Source organism: Triticum dicoccoides, chromosome 3B (genome assembly GCF_002162155.2).
Source record: "Triticum dicoccoides isolate Atlit2015 ecotype Zavitan chromosome 3B, WEW_v2.0, whole genome shotgun sequence".
Classification (NCBI taxonomy): Eukaryota; Viridiplantae; Streptophyta; class Magnoliopsida; order Poales; family Poaceae; genus Triticum; species Triticum dicoccoides.
The window spans coordinates 343624442-343645677 of NC_041385.1; positions in this window are offsets into that span (position 1 = coordinate 343624442).

The window sequence follows — 21236 nt, forward strand, 5'->3', positions numbered from 1 at the left end:
TTAGCAGCAATAGCGAATGAATCGCTCGATCAGGTTCAGTTAACAGCCAGGGATCGATCGATTGCTCGGGTTCAGTAGGCGAATACCTCGCTCGGGTTCAGTAGGCGAATACCTCGCTCGGGTTCAGTTAGAGTCCAACACCTCGCACCCACGGGCGTACGTGTACGAGAGCAACGCGCAATCCCGCTATGCATCGCTCGGCCCCGACCACCCATCGTAACCGGGAACTCCCCAATATTTTCCTCGCCCTCGCTTCTACCACAGTTTTTTCCGTCATGGACGGCCCAAAGAATGTCATGCAACTGCATCTCCGGCCAGCTCAGAAGGAAAAGCCCATTTTCTGTCATGATTTTTTGTCATAGAAGTAGGAGCCCACCACATCTATATTGATACCGGGTTTTGTCACAATTATCGTCATAGAAGTGTCATAAGCATGACAATTTTTTTTCTCATTTGACCCAAAATGTCACGGATGTGTCTTTTTTTTGTAGTGACAGCCACTTTGCACCCGGTCTGGACTGCCGATCTTAGATCAGACGACCCACTTGAAATTATATAATGTAATATTACAATTACGTGTTTTAACATATATTTTAACACTATCATACAACATTTAAAATGGATGGCGCAACAAAGCGCACCATTAATGGTCGAACTAGTAAAAATGAAGACATGGCATGCTGATTACATGGCAGAAGATAAAAGGATTACATGCCAATTTTTGATAAAAATGCCACAAAAAATGTATAGGGAGCAGAGGGAAGTACAACAAAAATGGTGATGCAGAAGCAGGAGGCAAGCCGCGCATCGGCTGTGCACCTTGACGGCACCTCCCGGGAAGAAATGCGGCGGGGCAAATGAGACACCTAGCGCCGGGATCTATGGCGGGGCGAACGTCGCCAGAAGAAAATGACACGCCTGTTGACATGGTTTTTGACCAAAACAAAATAAAATGCAAATATTGTACCAAAAGTTAGATAAATACAAATGGCAAAAATCCATTTAATAATGAAGGGAAACTATTTAAAAATAGTCGATCGTTCAAAGCAATGGCGGATGAAAATAATGGTTTGATATATTGTTGAATGTTGATATTACGGACACCGAAAAGAGCCAGTAATTATAAAATGTGATGGAAAAAATAATAATCATCAAATTGTTGTCCCAAGGAAATTATAGAGGACAGATAGCTTGCATACGTGTACCGTCACTCACGGTAGAATTCTAATGTCAACATAAAATCCCGGCATTTAAGATGGGTGCCGGTATCAGCAAAATATAACACGTATGAGCACGGCCCCACCAAAATGTCATTGTGAATTAACTAAATTTATAGAAAATATAATCTAAAGCCAATAATAACATTGAGTCATTGGATAACACGTGTGTACGTACATACACGTATAAGCTGTACGTACATGACATGGCCTATATAATCTAATACGTAATTGATTTCCTGATCAATGCATAGACATGCATGCATGTGTATTAGGCTCTCCAACTAAATCAAGAGGCCCATACGTGTGTTAGTCTAAGCCATGCCTACATGCAGTTAAAGCTTAATCAAATAATTAGGCTCAATGGGCTCAAGACCTACGCGTTGTAAAAACCTTGGCCTAATTAAGCCCATATTGGCTGATGGGACCTTGCCGGTTAATTAGCAATAAAGAAATAAGAGAAAGGAAAGGAGCAGCCCACGCTTCCCACGATTTCACGATCCCACGTACACAGAACGTGGGCAGGCGAGCGTGGCAGCGATCCAAAAATTAGTGCTAGCTCCAGTCCTCCCTATAATTACTTCATCGCTCAGCATACACATGGTCGGCCATCTAATCGTTCTTTCTACTGTTAAAATTACACACACATACATCATACAAGAGCACAGAGAGAAAGAAGAGGCAGACGTGGTACTTGCAGGAGGTGAGAAGGTGAGACTCATGGCTCTCTTCTAGCCCCTGGTTTGGCCATTGTGGTACAGACCAGGGAGCTTTCTTCTTCCTCCTCTCCCAAATTCTTGCTCTTAGTCTGGCCATTACGGTACAGACTAAGGAGTATGTACGTTGCATTCATCCTAAATTTTTGTCCTTGGTTCGGCCATCGTCGTACAAACCAAGGAGCATGTCATATCTATCCCAAACTTTTGCCTTCAGCTTGGCCATCGCGGTACGAGTCAAGGAACATGCATGGTTCTTGTAAGCATGGTTTCTTTAAATGTTGCGTGCGCTTCGTCCTATTAATATCCATCTTTGTTCGGTCTCTTTAGCGATACAAGCCAAGTGAACACCTCATTCGTTGGTTTGGTCCCTATACGCGGATACAAATCAAGAGAGTATCATAGGCACGAAACCTCATAAAAAATTGCACTAATTTGGTCATCATAAAAAATGGATATGACTAAGTTGGAATGAAATTACGAACTCGCTAAACTGAATTCGTGATAAACTCTTTTTTGGTTGCGCTACGGGCATTATGTGTCACGCTAGTTGCAATACAAACAAGAGCATAAAAATATATTCCCTCACTTGGTTACGCTGCACGCGGGCATTATCTTAATGCCACGCGGTGTTAATAGTAATACGAGTAGGGCAAAACTTCATTAAAAAATGTGTTCATGTTACACACCCAAAAACCAAAATCATGCAAGATGGATTATAAAACATGTTGCATCATAAAAATCAATCTTACTTGGTTACGCTACACGTGGACATTATCATAATGCTACACGGTGTTAGTAGTAATACAAGTGAGAGAAAACTAAACAAAATATTCAGGCCACATATTTGGTCCGAAGTCAAATAAAGTATGGCATGAATTGCTCCAATGATATAAAAGCCTAAACTATTAGCATCATCACAAATGGATATCACAAACTCACTTTACTTTGGGTTATGCTACACACGAGCGTCAATGAAATGACACTTTGTGGAGTTAGTGCTAATACCATGTAAGGTACAAACATAAACAAAAATGAGAGATGTCATATGACTCATGCAACACCATAATTGCTCCACAAATCTTTGCTTGGTTACGCTGTACACGGGCATTATCTTAGTGCTACGCGGTGTTAGTAGTAATACAGGTAAATCAGAACTTAATAAAAAATAAGTTCACTCCACATCCACATATGCATGCAAAATTCATGCAAAATACATGATAAGGTATATTTCATATAGCCCACATAGGCTTTAAACAAACAAAAATATCATAAGCAAATTTCACTTGGGTCGGGCTTGATACTGTCCGGACTCAGAGTCAACAAAATATGGCACATATCACCTGCACGATAAAAAAAGCATCAAGATTGTGTCAGAAAGCTTCAATCCGTTACGCTACACGCGGGCACCACATCAGTGTCGCGCGGTGATAATAGTAATGTGATGATGCAAAACTTATTAAAATTGGCATTGTCACATATATACATGCCACCAAAACCAAAGAGGTTATATAAAAATCCTAAAGGAAAATACATACCCATATCCTATGTGCCAAATGTAGGATAAAACTATGCCTAGCCAAAATCAACCTGCATTCCGCATATAAATGAGGTTGAACACACACAAATGGTTGCATGCTAGGAAATGTATTCCCAAACATCACGCATGAAATCATAGAGGAGTATTTGCATGGAACCAAACTTCAAGATCACCAAGAAGGAGTTCGTCGTCGACCGCGAGGAGGATTCCTCTTGTAGAATGTTGTAATAGGAATGTGATGCAATCCTATGTAATAGATATGTTGGAATTCTTAATCAGGGGTTTTCTCTTCGGAAATGTAATTAACAAAACTTTTATGCAAATGTAAGAGTTCTGGAAATATAGTACCTGCAATGTTTGACTCTATTTTTTTATTTTATGCATTTAAATTTCACTCTGTATCAATGACGTGGACGCGTGTTTCACGCCCGCCATTTTCCCGTCATCAGATTCTGGCACGCTCGGTGGGACATATTTCTCCCCTCATCTTCGAATTCCAACATAGGATTGCAACACATGTATTTCCATAGTACATGAAACATAAAGTATTATGTACGTATACACGAAAAATGGATGAAGAAAACTAATATATGGTTTTCTTTAGTTTGAAGGTATGGAAGGTCGGGTGCCGCAGTCAATGAGACTCCGCATTGGAGACATTTGGCTTGATGTGCCAGTTGGTCCATGTGCGACTTCAACAAATCAGCGTCTGGATAATATGACTGCATCACCGACTGAACATGACCAAGGAATGGAAGTCTTCTCTCCACTCAAGTTTGGGGGAAGTATGAGGGTAGACAACAAGGAAAAGGGAAGACAATGGACAAACTCCACTATGAGCAACCTATGAATGGGGGCAATACCATGACTATATTTCGCTCCTCATCGTTTCTTCATGGAAGGACATCAAAGGTTCAGAATAAAGGTCAAGTTGACGCTTCAGAGCCTATTCTTCCGCTGGCTGATAAATCCATTGGAGAATGCTTTGAGACGGTTCTCAAGTTTCCCCTTGAATGCAAGAAAAAGCACCCCAATTCCCATGTCTATGAAACATGTCATGTGAACCCAACGTCAACATTGTCAAGTCCTTTGTCGTCATCAACACCCATTGCATATGATTCCTCTCAGACTTCGTTGGAGTCAGTGTGCCATCAACCTCAACAAAGAAATGTTCGCCATGTCAACCTTCACAATATTAAGGTCGGCAAAGTCCGTATCCAATTCCCCAAGAGTGTCGACAATAATCATCCAGATCGCCTTTTTCATATCAGCAAGGGCAGTATAAGAATTCATACTACGGTGACTAGCAACCCTTCAACAGTTGTTGCCTTCATCAGGTTCATCTGGAAAAAGTATCTTAATCACGCCAAGTAGCGTGTTGTTGGCCTTGACTGTGAATACACTAGATATGTCCAAATCAAAGAGCGTAAGAAGCTTCCACTTGAGCAACAAGTTGTTCTCTCTAATCAAGAGCCACAACGTGTTGCTGTCTTGCAGCTTTGTGTGGGCAAGCATTGCCTAATTAACCAGCTATACCAGGCTCATGCCAGGAGTTTTATCCCTCCACTTTTGCGCAACTTCCTTGACAATGACATAGTCGAATTTGCGGGTGCGGCCATTGGCAATGACATAGAAAAACTCAAGTTCTATAACTTGGGTATCAAAAAATCTGTTGATGTGCAGGGACTGGGTATCAAGGTTCCTAACCAAAAAGCAGGCAATTTGGCTTCATTGGAGAAGCTAGCAAAGAAGGTTGCAAACATAAGTCTTAACAAGGACAAAAGTATCACTGTCAGTCAGTGGGAAAAGTCCAACCTGGATCATGACCAGATCAAGTATGCATGCTTGGATGCCTATGCGAGCTTCGAGGTTTACATGCGACATTCCAACATAACCGGTTATCTTAGAACTCGTTGAAAGGTTTGTTCCTAGGTGAAATATGTAAGAAAAAGGTTGTTCAGTCTTTATCAAAGAAAAGGATGTACATGACCATTGTTTCTTTATATTATGGCTATGACTATTTCACTAGGTGCATTTTTTTAATATGATGATGCGGGGAATAAAATGTTCTTGTATCATCATAATTTTGTTCTCATAGAAGACAAGTGAATCTGAAGGGAAATGACATATATTTTGCATTAATGCTCGCAATACAAATGTTGCAACATTATTTAAAGAAAATTGTGACACACAAAAAAAAGTCACTCCATACCCTCACGAGTCTAAACTGGGGCACACCAAAAAAAACTCCAATAAACTTACGAGTCTAAACTGTGATAGAAAGAAAAATACACTCCATACCCTCACGAGTCTAAACTGGGGCACCCAAAAAAAATACTCCAACAACTTATGAGTCTAAACTGTGATGAAAAAAATCATCAAACATACTCCATACCCTCATGAGTATAAACTAGGGCTCACCAAAACAAAATCACTCCATACCCTCACGAGTCTAAACTGGGGCACCCAAAAAATACATTCCAATAAACTTACGAGTCTAAACTGTGATAGAAAAAAATATTACTCCATACCCTCATGAGTATAAACTGGGGAACACAGAAAAATACACTCCATACCCTCACAAGTCTAAACTGGGGCACAATAGAAAACACATACTCCAACAACTTATGAGTCTAAACTGTGATGCAAAAAAAGGGAACATACTCCAATACCTCACGAGTATAAACTGTGGTATAAAACATATATTACTCCAATACCTCACGAGTATAAACTGTGGCATAAAAACAAATATACTCCAACAACTTATGAGTCTAAACTGTGATGAAAAAAATCATCAAACATACTCCATACCCTCATGAGTATAAACTGGGGCTCACAAGAAAAATATACTCCATACCCTCACGAGTCTAAACTGGGGGCACACAAAGGAAAATGCTCCAATACCTCACGAGTATAAACTGTGGCATTGAAACAAATATACTCCAACAACTTATGAGTCTAAACTGTGATGAAAAAAAATCATCAAACATACTCCATACCCTCATGAGTCTAAACTGGAGCACAAAAAAATTACTCCAACAACTTACGAGTATAAACTGCGATGCAAAGAAAAGAAATCATCAAGCATACTCCATACCCTCAAGAGTATAAACTGTGGCACACCACAAAAAAATAAAGACTCCCACGACTTACGAGTATAAATTGTGATGCAAAGAAAAGAAATCATCAAGCGTACTCCATACCCTTAAGAGTATAAACTGGGGCACATAAAAAAATACTCCACACCATCATGAGTATAAACTGAGGCGCAATTTTTTTCAATGACTTATGAGTATAAACTATGATGCAGAAAAAAATCAAACATACTCCATACCCTCATGAGTATAAACTGGGGCACAAAAAAAACCCAATGACTTACGAGTATAAACTGTGATGCAAAGAAAAGAAATCATCAAGCATACTCCATACCCTCAAGAGTATAAACTGTGGCACACCACAAAAAAATAAAGACTCCCACGACTTACGAGTATAAACTGTGATGCAAAGAAAAGAAATCATCAAGCGTACTCCATACCCTTAAGAGTATAAACTGGGGCACATAAAAAAATACTCCACACCCTCATGAGTATAAACTGAGGCGCAATTTTTTTTCAATGACTTATGAGTATAAACTGTGATGCAGAAAAAAATCAAACATACTCCATACCCTCATGAGTATAAACTGGGGCACAAAAAAAACCCAACGACTTACGAGTATAAACTATGATGAAAAAATCACCAAAATAAATGTATATAAAACTCCATACCCTCATGAGTATAAGCTGGGGCACCCAAAAAACATATACTCCAATAAACTTATGAGTCTAAACTATGGCACTACAAATACAAATAAACTGATGGTTCACATACCTTAAGAGCTAACTATGGTCAACTTGAGCAAAGTTATGTTGATGAGTGTAAGGTGTGGTGCACTAAGAAAGTACGGACCATGCTTAAACTACTCAAGACATAAAAATCATTTTTAATGGTTATAACAAAGGGCCAAACATAAAGAATGACATAGTTGCCCATCGCGAAGTAAAATGCTATTTAATAAAAGGCAAAACAAAATGAAACACAAATATGAGAATAACTCATTCCTATCAATTGTGAAGAAGGAATGTGTGCTCCATGATGATCTCTATGCTTGAACATTGTTGGTTACCTCCATGATGGGCCCAAAGGGGATACTAGCGCCAAGAAGGTGGTGTCATAAAAGAGCACCACCATGCTCAAAAAGTTTTCAACAACCCCAGACGGATGCAACTCCACTAAGAGTAAATAAATATGCAAGTTTATGGGAGAAGATTCAAAAGAGTGCAGGGGCAAGTTTTACCCTGAATCTCCTATAGTACTAAGCTTGTCTTCAGAGAAATATTCTCCACAGATGTTGGGAGAATATTTGACCCAAACATCTCCTAATATGTAGGACTTGTGAGACGTGGAAATGGAAATTTGTTCTGGGTACTCCGTGGCAAGCACATGAAGATCCTACCCCAGGAGGTTGGGGGAAAATCAACCTTACCTTATCCAATATGCTAAGGACAAGTTCATCCAAAGATGTCCAAGGCTAGCGAAACGCAATAGCTTTGAAGGTTGAAGGCATCCACAAAAGTCACATACATATCACCTTTATATTTAGGGTGAATGCCAAAACCTCTATCGAGGAATACATGGGTAAAGTTCATCTCGCCCTTCAACAAAAGTGGGAAGATATTGTTGACTTTTGAAATCATTTGGCCACCAACATATATAACAAAATGAAATACATCATGGAGTTGAGGCGACCATCCATCTTGAGGCTCATTGTGTATATAAACATGCACACTGCATCATGAGGCCAGGGTACACCAAACCCTACAACATGAGCTATGTAAAACAAAATTCTCCGAATCACATGAGTATAGTAAGATGTTCAAGGCAACATGAGTGTGGATTTTTAGCCAAATGTACAAAAATTATATATATACTCCAACATCTTAAGAGTATAAACCCTGCCGCAAGAAATCAACGGAAATTAAATATTCCTCAAAAAATTTGAAGTTCAAACGTGTGCATCTAGGAGTAAATACTCCTAACATCAAATTAAATAACCATATGTCTAAAAGTGCTCCAATGCTGCAAGAGACAAAACTGCGAGCATACATTGTTCTCTCGAGAAAAAGGTGCAAGATCAATCATATTTCACCAAAACTTGCCTCACGGGCTCAAACTGGAAATGCAAGTATGCATAAAAAATCATTGTATTTCCAGCCTACATAATGATTGATCTAAATTTCAGAAGTGTTTCTGAAAAATAGCAGAAGCACTCATAATCAAGTGGCTAAAGCCCACCCGAGAGTACCACCGAAACAGAAAAAGGATCAATTACGCTCCTTTGTTTCTTTTGAACGGAAATATGTTAACAACAAACAATATCTTCTGTGAAATTGTAGTAAGTCAAAGAACAATCAATTTCAAATATATGATCCAATGCCATATCAGCATAAGCTAAGTCATTGAATTAACTCTCTAATGCTTAACAAGATAAAAGTATAAGCATGGATATTCTCTGTATAAAAAAATCCCACTTTTTCATGAGTCTTGCGAGAAACCAACCTAATAGCATCATCTTTTCAAAAAAAAAGGGCGGCGTGAATTAACAAAAAAATAATAGTCAATAAATATGACCAACTTGACAAATACATACAAAAGGGATACCATTAAAATATGATGGTAAATCAAGAGCATTGGGACAGGGGCACCATCATCCAAGGATGCTACAAATGGCACATAGGGAAAATGCATACTCGATATCTAGTGCAAAAAAAAGAGAGAAATCCTCCCAACAGGTTGGCGATAAATCCAATCTTGCCATATCCTAAAATACTGGGGGCAACCCCATCAAAATTCGTCCAAAATAATCATATATATGTCAACACACATGCTTCTGAATTTCTCAACGAAAAAGTTGTGGATGAGCTCATACCATGATCTTTCATATGGTGTATAATGCTAAGGGTGCATTGTAGTGCAACCAGACATCAAACCCCGTCACCTTTAGGTTACATATGGTTATGCCAATTTTCACGTAGAACAAATTTTGCGTGTTGAGGAGTGAGTCCTGTTGAGGAGAAATTATCTCAATTAAATGTTTTCCGCCATTAAAACTAGGAAAAATCTGCATACTTTCGAAATAAATAACATATCCTCAAGCAAAGAAAATTATGTATCTTCTTGTGTCACTCTTGAGATAATAAAATAGGTGATTTCCCAACAAGCTAAGGCTCAATATATGGAGACATAGCATGCCAACGGGCCAAGGTATGTCAAACCATACCCTCCATATGGTAGTTTGACTGCTTTTCCAATCGAATGTTAACACATAGCTCATATAGTTGTCGCGTACCAAGATTCGACACATAGCAAAGCTATATTCTTCCGACAAATGTTCAAATTTCATTAGAACTAATTGTGTCCTTGGTACAATAAAGTTACAACCATGTTTGATCAGGCCTCAGCAAAAAACAATTGCAAGATGTCCGGTTTCCCCAAATCGGCATATGCAAAGGAAAAGTTGTACAAAATTGCTTTCCAAGTTATTATTAGGTGGAGAATTTGAGCCTCGGTGTGAAGAAAAATTCATTGAGGTTGGCACAATATGGATGTCCGTGGATAGTCCCTACCAAGTGTGTTGGTACTTACAAAGGGTGTGACCAATCACTTTTAAGGACTTGGCCTTGAAAGCCACCGACATAGGAAACCATGGAGAAAAAGTTGCTCATCGAAATCATTCAATTGAATGACCCGTGACTACAAACAGTGAGAGTTACATCAAAAATGAAAAAAAACATACTCCAACATAAATTATTGGCACCATGCAAACACATCGACAGAAAATACTTTGATGTTACGCAAAGCATGATTCGCTGGCAGCATGACTATAAAAGCATGATATGGGTATCCTTCATATGGAAAATATAAGCTCACAGGCTATGCGAGTATAAACTAGTAGCCATATATGAAGAGAAAGAGATATAATGCTCAATGCTATATGAGCCTAACAATAAGCGTGTTTCAAAAAATTTAAATTTTATCCAACCTTCATGAGTTTAATCTCGCAATGTTAAGTTGTGCGCTCCAAAAAGTAAAACTTCCGAGCCTAAATTGAAATAAAAAATGCATTGTGTACATAAAAAACTGCACATCCACGTTACCTGGCATACACTTAAGTAAGATCATATGCTAAAAAAAACTAAATCCAGAGCCATGTTCGCATGGAAATACTCCAAGCATAAAAAAAGGTTGTCCTGTTTCGAGCTCTGGACCCGAATCAAAATATATCTTCGGACCCAAACCTCGAGGGGCATCTGTTGACATGGTTTTTGACCAAAACAAAATAAAATGCAAATATTGTACCAAAAGTTAGATAAATGCAAATGGCAAAAATCCATTTAATAATGAAGGGAAACTATTTAAAAATAGTCGATCGTTCAAAGCAATGGCGGATGAAAATAATGGTTTGATATATTGTTGAATGTTGATATTACGGACACCGAAAAGAGCCAGTAATTATAAAATGTGATGAAAAAAATAATAATCATCAAATTGTTGTCCCAAGGAAATTATAGAGGACAGATAGCTTGCATACGTGTACCGTCATTGACGGTAGAATTCTAATGTCAACATAAAATCCCGGCATCTAAGATGGGTGCCGGTATCAGCAAAATATAACACGTATGAGCACGGCCCCACCAAAATGTCATTGTGAATTAACTAAATTTATAGAAAATATAATCTAAAGCCAATAATAACATTGAGTCATTGGATAATACGTGCGTACATACATACACGTATAAGCTGTACGTACATGACATGGCCTATATAATCTAATACGTAATTGATTTCCTGATCAATGCATAGACATGCATGCATGTGTATTAGGCTCTCCAACTAAATCAAGAGGCCCATACGTGTGTTAGTCTAAGCCATGCCTACATGCAGTTAAAGCTTAATCAAATAATTAGGCTCAATGGGCTCAAGACCTACACGTTGTAAAAACCTTGGCCTAATTAAGCCCATATTGGCTCATGGGACCTTGCCGGTTAATTAGCAATAAAGAAATAAGAGAAAGGAAAGGAGCAGCCCACGCTTCCCACGATCTCACGATCCCACGTACACAGAACGTGGGCAGGCGAGCGCGGCGGCGATCCAAAAATTAGCGCTAGCTCCAGTCCTCCCTATAATTACTTCCTCGCTCAGCATTCACATGGTCGGCCATTTGATCGTTCTTTCTACTGCTAAAATTACACACACATACATCATACAAGAGCACAGAGAGAAAGAGGAGGCGTGGTACTTGCAGGAGGTGAGAAGGTGAGACTCATGGCTCTCTTCTAGCCCCTGGTTTGGCCATTGTGGTACAGACCAGGGAGCTTTCTTCTTCCTCCTCTCTCAAATTCTTGCCCTTAGTCTGGCCATTGCGGTACAGACTAAGGAGTATGTACGTTGCATCCATCCCAAATTTTTGTCCTTGGTTCAGCCATCGCGGTACAAATCAAGGAGCATGTCATATCTATCCCAAACTTTTGCCTTCGGCTCGGCCATCGCGGTACGAGTCAAGGAGCATGCATGGTTCTTGTAAGCACGGTTCCTTTAAATGTTGCGTGCGCTTCGTCCTATTGATATCCGTCTTGGTTCGGTCCCTTTAGCGATACAAGCCAAGTGAACACCTCATTCGTTGGTTTGGTCCCTATACGCGGATACAAATCAAGAGAGTATCATAGGCACGAAACCTCATAAAAAATTGCACTAATTTGGTCATCATAAAAAATGGATATGACTAAGTTGGAATGAAATTACGAACTCGCTAAACTGAACTCGTGATAAACTCTTTTTTGGTTGCGCTACGGGCATTATGTGTCACGCTAGTTGCAATACAAACAAGAGCATAAAAATATATTCCCTCACTTGGTTACGCTGCACGCGGGCATTATCTTAATGCCACGCGGTGTTAATAGTAATACGAGTAGGGCAAAACTTCATTAAAAAATGTGTTCATGTTACACACCCAAAAACCAAAATCATGCAAGATGGATTATAAAACATGTTGCATCATAAAAATCAATCTTACTTGGTTACGCTACAAGTGGACATTATCATAATGCTACACGGTGTTAGTAGTAATACAAGTGAGAGAAAACTAAACAAAATATTCAGGCCACATATTTGGTCCGAAGTCAAATAAAGTATGGCATGAATTGCTCCAATGCTATAAGAGCCTAAACTATTAGCATCATCACAAATGGATATCACAAACTCACTTTATTTTGGGTTATGCTACACACGAGCGTCAATGAAATGACACTTTGTGGAGTTAGTGCTAATACCATGTAAGATACAAACATAAACAAAAATTATAGATGTCATATGACTCATGCAACACCATAATTGCTCCATAAATCTTTGCTTGGTTACGCTGTACACGAGCATTATCTTAGTGCTACGCGGTGTTAGTAGTAATACAGGTAAATCAGAACTTAATAAAAAATAAGTTCACTCCACATCCACATATGCATGCAAAATTCATGCAAAATACATGATAAGGTATATTTCATATAGCCAACATAGGCTTTAAACAAACAAAAATATCATAAGCAAATTTCACTCGGGTCAGGCTTGATACTGTCCGGACTCAAAGTCAACAAAATATGGCACATATCACCTGCACGATAAAAAAAGCATCAAGATTGTGTCAGAAAGCTTCAATCCATTACGCTACACGCGGGCACCACATCAGTGTCGCGCGGTGATAGTAGTAATGTGATGATGCAAAACTTATTAAAATTGGCATTGTCACATATATACATGCCACCAAAACCAAAGAGGTTATATAAAAATCCTAAAGGAAAATACATACCCATATCCTATGTGACAAATGTAGGAAAAAACTATGCCTAGCCAAAATCAACCTGCATTCCGCATATAAATGAGGTTGAACACACACAAATGGTTGCATGCTAGGAAATGTATTCCCAAACATCACACATGAAATCATAGAGGAGTATTTGCATGGAACCAAACTTCAAGATCACCAAGAAGGAGTTCGTCGTCGAGCGCGAGGAGGATTTCTCTTGTAGAATGTTGTAATAGGAATATGATGCAATCCTATGTAATAGATATGTTGGAATTCTTAATCAGGGATTTTCTCTTCGGAGATGTAATTAACAAAACTTTATGCAAATGTAAGAGTTCTGGAAATATAATACCTGTAATGTTTGACTCTATTTTTTTATTTTATGCATTTAAATTTCACTCTGTATCAATGACGTGGACGCATGTTTCACGCCCGCCATTTTCCCATCATCAACGCCAGAGCCCTTGATGTGCCTGTGCTTATCCCCGCACTCAAGGCGGCCGTCGTGACCATGCGCTCGTGGGCATTATTGTGTCCCTGCGCTCGGGTGTGCGTCCCCGCTTGGTGGCGCGAGCCGGCGTCGTGCCGCCATAGTGCCGACGTCGTCCCTTCGTTCGCTGTCGATTTGGACGTCGTTGTCCGCCCTCCGCCTTCATGCCCGACCTCCTACGGGGAGAGGAGCTCCCGGATGATGCCCACATCTTCACGCTCCGCCCTCGCTATCTGGTCGTCCCCTGCATGTAGCCGTCATGGCCGCCGTCGCCGCACCTCCTCTCGAGCTCCTGCGGGAAGAGGAGCTCCCGAACAGTGCCCACATACACACGCCTCGCCCCCGCTATCTGGTCGCCTCCCCCTTGCAAGCAGCCATCGTGGCCGCCGGCGGCGAACTTCCACCATCACCGAAACTACTCTATTTCCTTCCTCCATGTGCAGTGAGAGCAAGCGAGTGGATAAGGTCGCTCCAGTGGGGATGAGATGAGATAGAAGATGTCCCTGACGATGCATTTGTGTACCAAACGAAAGAAACACTGACGTGGCTAGCCTCCTTGCTACAAGATTCATGTTTGACAAATCGATGGTGCATAAGACGTTCAGCGCCAGATCCTAAATTTCTGGGCTTTCGGTCGTTATTGTTTCCAAGTTTTAATGGTTAGATCAATTTAAGTGATCCTTGTCGTGAGCCTGTAATTGGTCTTTGTTGTTATGTGGTGCATGTAGGAATGAATATGTTTGCTTGTTTAAGAGAGATGCTACACACAGAGGGGTTTTACATGGTTTTACAGGATGGTTAGGACTTGATTGGCTCAGACTTGGTAAAGTAAGGCGGGCCCACCACTTAAAATAGGGGAGGAAGCAATTAGTGAAAGCCGTGCAACAGTGAAAGTCCGTGACTTTTGCGCGTGTGTGTAGTATTTATCGCTTGTTTAATATAGTACAATAAATCCCGACTACTTAAAAAAAATTAAGGTTCCTTTTGCTGCCACCGGACCATGTTCTCCCCTCTCTTTGTCCACCTCCCCGTGTTTGGTTTCCTGCCTGCTCACCCCCGCCTCTATTTTTCTCGTGAAAAGAAATCCTCGAGAAAATATGATCCATCCCAATCCAAATCTCTAAGTCCCATCCCGATCTGGCTGCCGCCATCATTGTCGACGCCACCTACCCTTTCCTTTCTTCTCGCAAGCGACATATGAGATCGTCGTCTCCAGCAGCGCGCCTGCGTCCCGCCTGTGACCCAACTATTCGATGCGAACGCCATGAGGTACTCCTCCTATGGCGCGCGTCGTCCACCGGCTTCCTCCAGGTCTTGAAGCTCCTCTCGTCTCTCTCGTGTGCTCTACCCTCCTCCTTTCGAGATATCTCCCTCCCTAAACATGTGCCCCCCCCCCCCAAATTCACTCTCGCCCATCTCCCGATGCATCATAGGTTTCTCTCGCTCCCATGTTTTTTTAGAAAAAGAGGATGACCCCCGGCCTCTGCATCTGGGCGATGCATACGGCCACTTTATGAATTATTCTCACAAGACCTTACAAAGTAATACAACAGTAAGACTAAAGCCGCCGTCTAAGCAACAAACTGTCGCTACACCTATCTAGTTGATGAAGGGGCGCAGATAGCCTGGGCCTAATGCCAAACAGACATCGCAGCCAAACCTAACATCTAAGACCTGAGGACCCATCCAGGACGCCTGCCGGGCATGGGTCTCGCCGGTCCGGCGTGCTCTCAGAGGCCGCCGCCGCCAACTGCCACCGCTCCATCTTCAGAACTGTACTGATGCGTCAACCTTGCTCGGTCTAGCTATCATCGACGCCACCACGGCGCCCAACGATACCTCCTCTCTGCGCGCAAACAGTTGAGCACGTCGCGGTCGCCGTTGATACACCTCAGCACCATGCTGCCAAGTACCACCAGCCGACACAGCTTGAAGTCTTTGGAAGATCTGTCGTGCGTAGCACCTGCCGACCAGGCATGACTCAGCGTAGCACCTGTCGGTCAGGCATGACTTGACAGCTCCACCGAAGCTCCGTGCAAGACGAAGCCGCTCCACCTCCCGCCTCTGTCTTCCAGCGCTGCTCCACAAACGATGCTCCCAAGAGAGAGACGGCACCGTAGTACCGCCATCGTCCGATCTGGAAGGCCAGATCCTAGGGTTTCCCCCGAAGCAGCACGAGTGGGTTGACAACAGTTACACGACGATGCCTTCATCAAGGTAACGACGCAAAACGCCGCCATCGCCCGCCAACGGCTCGGTTTTCACCGGCAACTATGTCTCCCCGACTCGTAGCCGGGACTAGCTTACGGATCTCGAGATCCGATCACCCAGCCGCAGGCCGATCACCTCTGACGGAAGAGATGACCACCACCGTCGACTGCACCGGTCAAAACAGATCTGACGGAGGTGCCGCCTACGCGACCACCAGGCCCTCCACGCCGCCGCCGCCGATCCAAAGGCAGATGGCGCGCCGTCGCCGTCGCCGACCGCAGTGCCGCCGCCGCCCGAACAGGGCTGGTCGCCGCGCCCGCAGCCCACGCCTCCTCCGACGCCGCCGCGCCACAGCCATCGCCGTTGCCGATCGGATCTGAGGCGCCTCCACATGATTCGGGGATCCGCACAACCCCGGATCCACGGGAGAAAGGTGATGTCCTCCGCCATCGCCGTCGGCCCCCGGGCTTAGACCGGCGGCGTCCCCCGGCGGCGGCGGAGGGTGGGGAGGAAGGAGTATACGCCCCCGGCGGCTGGGTAGGGAGCCGCCCGAGCCGCCCTAGCGGGGACGACGCGGGGGCTGTTTTCTCTCTTTCCCATGTGTTGGCACCAAATCACTCCGATGGCCGGACCTAGGACTCCGGCAACGGTGGGGCATAGGCGACTGACCCTCTTCCCCTTTCCATTCTTACGAGGTCTCTCCTGGCGTCTCTTTTCTCGTCTCCGCTGAGTCGGCCAAACGACGACTATTAAGGATGCGCGAGGAGGCGATTCCGAGAGGGTGTAGGTGCGCAACTGGCTAGCGCCCTAACGGCGATTTGCTGCAGCTTGTGGTGTTGACCTCTGCTCTGATTGATGCGTACGTGGTGTTGGTAATATGCGTGCGTGTGGTGTTGGTATTCCCCGCATGAGAGATGCGTGCGTGGTGTTAGTAGATGTAGTGCTTAGGTGCTGACCGAGGTGTGCTTGTTCTTGATTGATGCAAGAGCTGCAAACTGATGTCCCCTCTCTGACACATGTAATTCAGATGCATGTGTAAATCTCTACTGCCATTTCCTTATCTGTTGCATAATTTTCATGACAACCAGCAAATAGGAGCAACCCTTAGTGATTTAGACAAAGTTCACGCCAAAGAGGTTCATTGGGTGGCCATGAGAGGCAGCAAACGAACAACCTGTATCTCTCCTAGATCGTAATTCGTCTCTTACATACTCCCTCCATTCCAAAATAGATGACTCAACTTTGTACTAACTTTAGTATAAAGTTGAGTCATCTATTTTGGAACGGAGGGAGTATGTTTTAGTTTGTGAAGTACCTTTTTTGAACATAATCACATTGTTTTGCTTCTTTGATGATTGATTTTCATACACTTTAACAATTACCCCCTCCGTCCGAAAATACTTGTCATCAAAATGGACAAAAAAAGATGCATCTAGAACTAAAATACATCTAGATACATCCCCTTTTATTCATTTTGATGACAAGTATTTCCGGACGGAAGGAGTATGTAATTATTTATTGTGGCGAATTCAGAGTTCATGCACAGGGAAGAAGGTCTCACTGAGTCAGTCTTATTCCCTTAGCTAGTACCTCCACAAATTTCATATTTGTCTTATGTTTCGGAAAGCATGAATTTCGCGTTCAAGGGAGACGTAATGCTATTTAAACATATGACTACAAGTCATAAGTCATTGTACGTATATGCCTACAAAAGATTTCACGGCATCAGGCAAATAAACTTTAAACGAAAACACTAACGCCCACACGTGTGGGCATTACCCAACTCGCCCACACGTCCGGATCGCCGTTTACTGTCTTTTGCACGAATCTTGACACGAAAAGGTGGATTTGGTGTGCCACGTAGGACGGGGCTGGTGTGTGGGCGTTGGAAATTTTGCCCACACGCTCGCACCACGCTGTTTGTCAGTTGCGTTGTGTGGGCGAACTGCTTTTCGCCCACACAGCCACCACCTAGGTCATGCGCGTGTGGGTGAACTGCTTTTCGCCCACACGACACTCCTACCTTGTGGATGGCAACTACACTTACGCGAACGTGGCAACTCGGTACACACACATGGCAACTGTGATTCTTTACTACACGGCAACTGCAGTTACGCGAACGTGGCAACTCGGTACACACACATAGCAACTGTGATTCTTTGCTACACGGCAACTGCAGTTACGTGAACGTGGCAACTCGGTACACACACATGACAACTGTGATTCTTTGCTACACGGCAACTGCAGTTGCGCGTACGTGGCAACCAGATAAACATACATGGACACTGTGATTAACAATACATGGCAACTATGGTTGGACCACACGTGACAACTAGGTAAACAGACATGGTAACTACTGTTTTGACCATATGTGACAAGTAGTTAATCACACACGGCAACTACAGTTTGATTACACGCGACAACTACCATAAATTAGACATGTCAACTATAGTTAACCAAAACAGATAGAGTTGTCATGCTTTTACAACTACACTTGCCATCCCAAATAACTACATCTGCCAACCAGGATGACAACTAAATCGTCATCCCGCGGGGTACCAAACGTAGCTGTGTCAGGACGTGTGGGCATTTTTGTTTCGTGCCACACGCACGGGGTGGAGATGAGTAGTATTTGTTGGACGTGTGGCACGAAGTAGCCGCGCCCACACGTATGAGCAATTCTAATGTCCGCCCACACACAGCCCGTGTGGGCTGCCTCATACTCACACCACACACGGTGTGTGGGTGCATGTCGTATATGCCACACGTGTGGCAGTTATCAGCGTCCACTTTAAATATTACATCACTTGCTTGACTTTTCATATTTTTGCACGGGGCTTTGTAGCAGTATATAGTCTATGACAGGACTTGCTGATTAAACAATGTGATTATAGGAAATTTGGGATAGAAGCTACAAGTGCGTGAACTTAAACTTCCGTGTGAGCTCATACCGGTCGCCTGGCAAAAATCCATGAAGATAGGCTGGCGAATGTTCACGCTCAAGAATTTTCGGAAGTTCTTCTATTTTTACCAAATCCACACAACTTGATCCTCATGCCCTGCAAATATGTTTTTTTAATAATGGAGCATACCTTTTGTTGAGTTGAGCATCATCTAAATATATATATCATCCATATATACATAGCTTCTCTGTTGCAACGCACGACATTGACCTAGTAAACACTTCCTTCATTTCAAAATATAGTGCGCCCGCGCTTTCCGAGGTTCAATTTTGACCATAAATTTAATCAACGAGACCCACTGCGACGGGAGAAAAAATTAGGCTGCATTTGGCAGCAAAGTTTTTTAAAAGTTTATGAGAATACCACGGTTTCTGAAAAAAATCATGGTTTTGAATACTTTGTTGCGTTTGGCTTCAAAAAAAAACAAAGTTTTGTAAACTACAGTATGTCATAAACCATGGTTTTTTTGCGGTATCTGGAAAAGAGGTCCCGACCTCTTTTTTTAAAACAGAACGGAGAGAAAACGTCGGGCAGATCGCAGTTGAAGTTGCCATATATGTCGAGATAAGGATATCCAGCTACGATCCTATCCTATTTTCCCTCTTTCTGTTATATGGTAAAACGACCTGTATTATATCTCCAGGTCTCTCGGGTCCTTCCAGCCGGCGTCATCTCCATCTGTTTTCTTCATCATGAGCGAATCAAGCTCACCACCAAGGAAAAAAGGTATGAGCTTGTCTATGCACTGATTAGTATACAATGATCTTGCATGCTTCTCCATCGATTCCTCGGCTGCCGATTAATGTACGGCGAGTAGCACACTGTCCTTTTGAAGAACAGTATCAGGCTATTTCTCCATATGAGTCCCTGCCGATTTATCTCCGGCTAGTAGCGCACTGATTAGATCGATCGATTCTTTCAGAGAACACTCGTACGCAGCAGGCAGCAGGTTATAAGGGTGCTTGGATACGTTTTAGTCTCATGACTAAAAGTAGTGAAACTAAAACTTGCTAGCCTCACCCATGCTTGGATACAAATATTAAATAGACTAAAATTGAGTTAATGAGCATTTATTATCCTCCAAACCCTCCAATCCAGAACTCACATGTGTTAAAGCAGAGAAGTTAAATGAGCAGAGAGAGGACTAATCCACATTTTAGTAGGGTTCCCCTGACTAAAATTTTTTAGTCTCAAGACTAGTTCTAGCCTCTCATTAGTCAGGGGTGGTTGGAACTTTAGCCTCTAAAAGAGACTAGTTTTAGTCAGACTAAAAATAGTCCCTTGGATCCAAGCATGCTCTATATATGCTAGCTAGCCAATTCTGTATAAATGGCACACAAATAATTTAGGACCAGCTGGAAGTACATGCACGTATAGACATACTCCTAGGATTGCATTACTTCAATCAAGTTGACTAATGAACTGAAGTTTTAACACGCTCTTCATCAATCATGTACCTCCTGGATAAATTAATACAATCATTGAAGGCCGGCTGATCCATCTGTTTCTTGCGCCTGTGTAGTCAGCATAGCAGTAAACAAATCTGACCCTACATGCAACGATGGTTCATTTAACTCAGCATGTAACTCCTGTTGAGTTGGTACATTATCTTCATTTAACTATAATGAACACTTGCAGGACCAAAAAAAGACAGAGCAACATGGACTAATGGTCGCACAGGTTTTCTTGTGTGGATGATGAAAGAGTATTCAGTCATCCATTTCAAATACTTGGGTCAAAATTTTAATAAGACAGCACCAGCCAAACACATGTAAAACTGAGAAAATCATTGTTTAAAAAAAACTATGGTATTCCTTGCCCACCCAAGAGAATACTCTGGTTTTCAATTACCACAGTTTAAAAAATACTTTGCTGCCAAACTAGGCCTTATATATTTTGAAACCGAGGAAGTACGAGGGAGAAGAACACGCACTCGTGCGTCAAGCGCACGACGCATTCGAGGCGGCCACACGACCGCCGCGACCCACGAGCCGACGAGGCGACGACCACCGACCTGTGTTGTCTTGCTGCGCATTCCACGCTCTGGGCCAGTTCTCTTCTTTCCGCCCTTAAACCCACGCAACGCATCTCCGGTCGCGACGAACACCGAAACCCTAGCCTGTCCTCGTCCCTCACACTCACCCACTCTCTCTTCTTCCTCCCCTTAAACCCACGCAACGCATCTCCAGCCGCGACGAGCACGG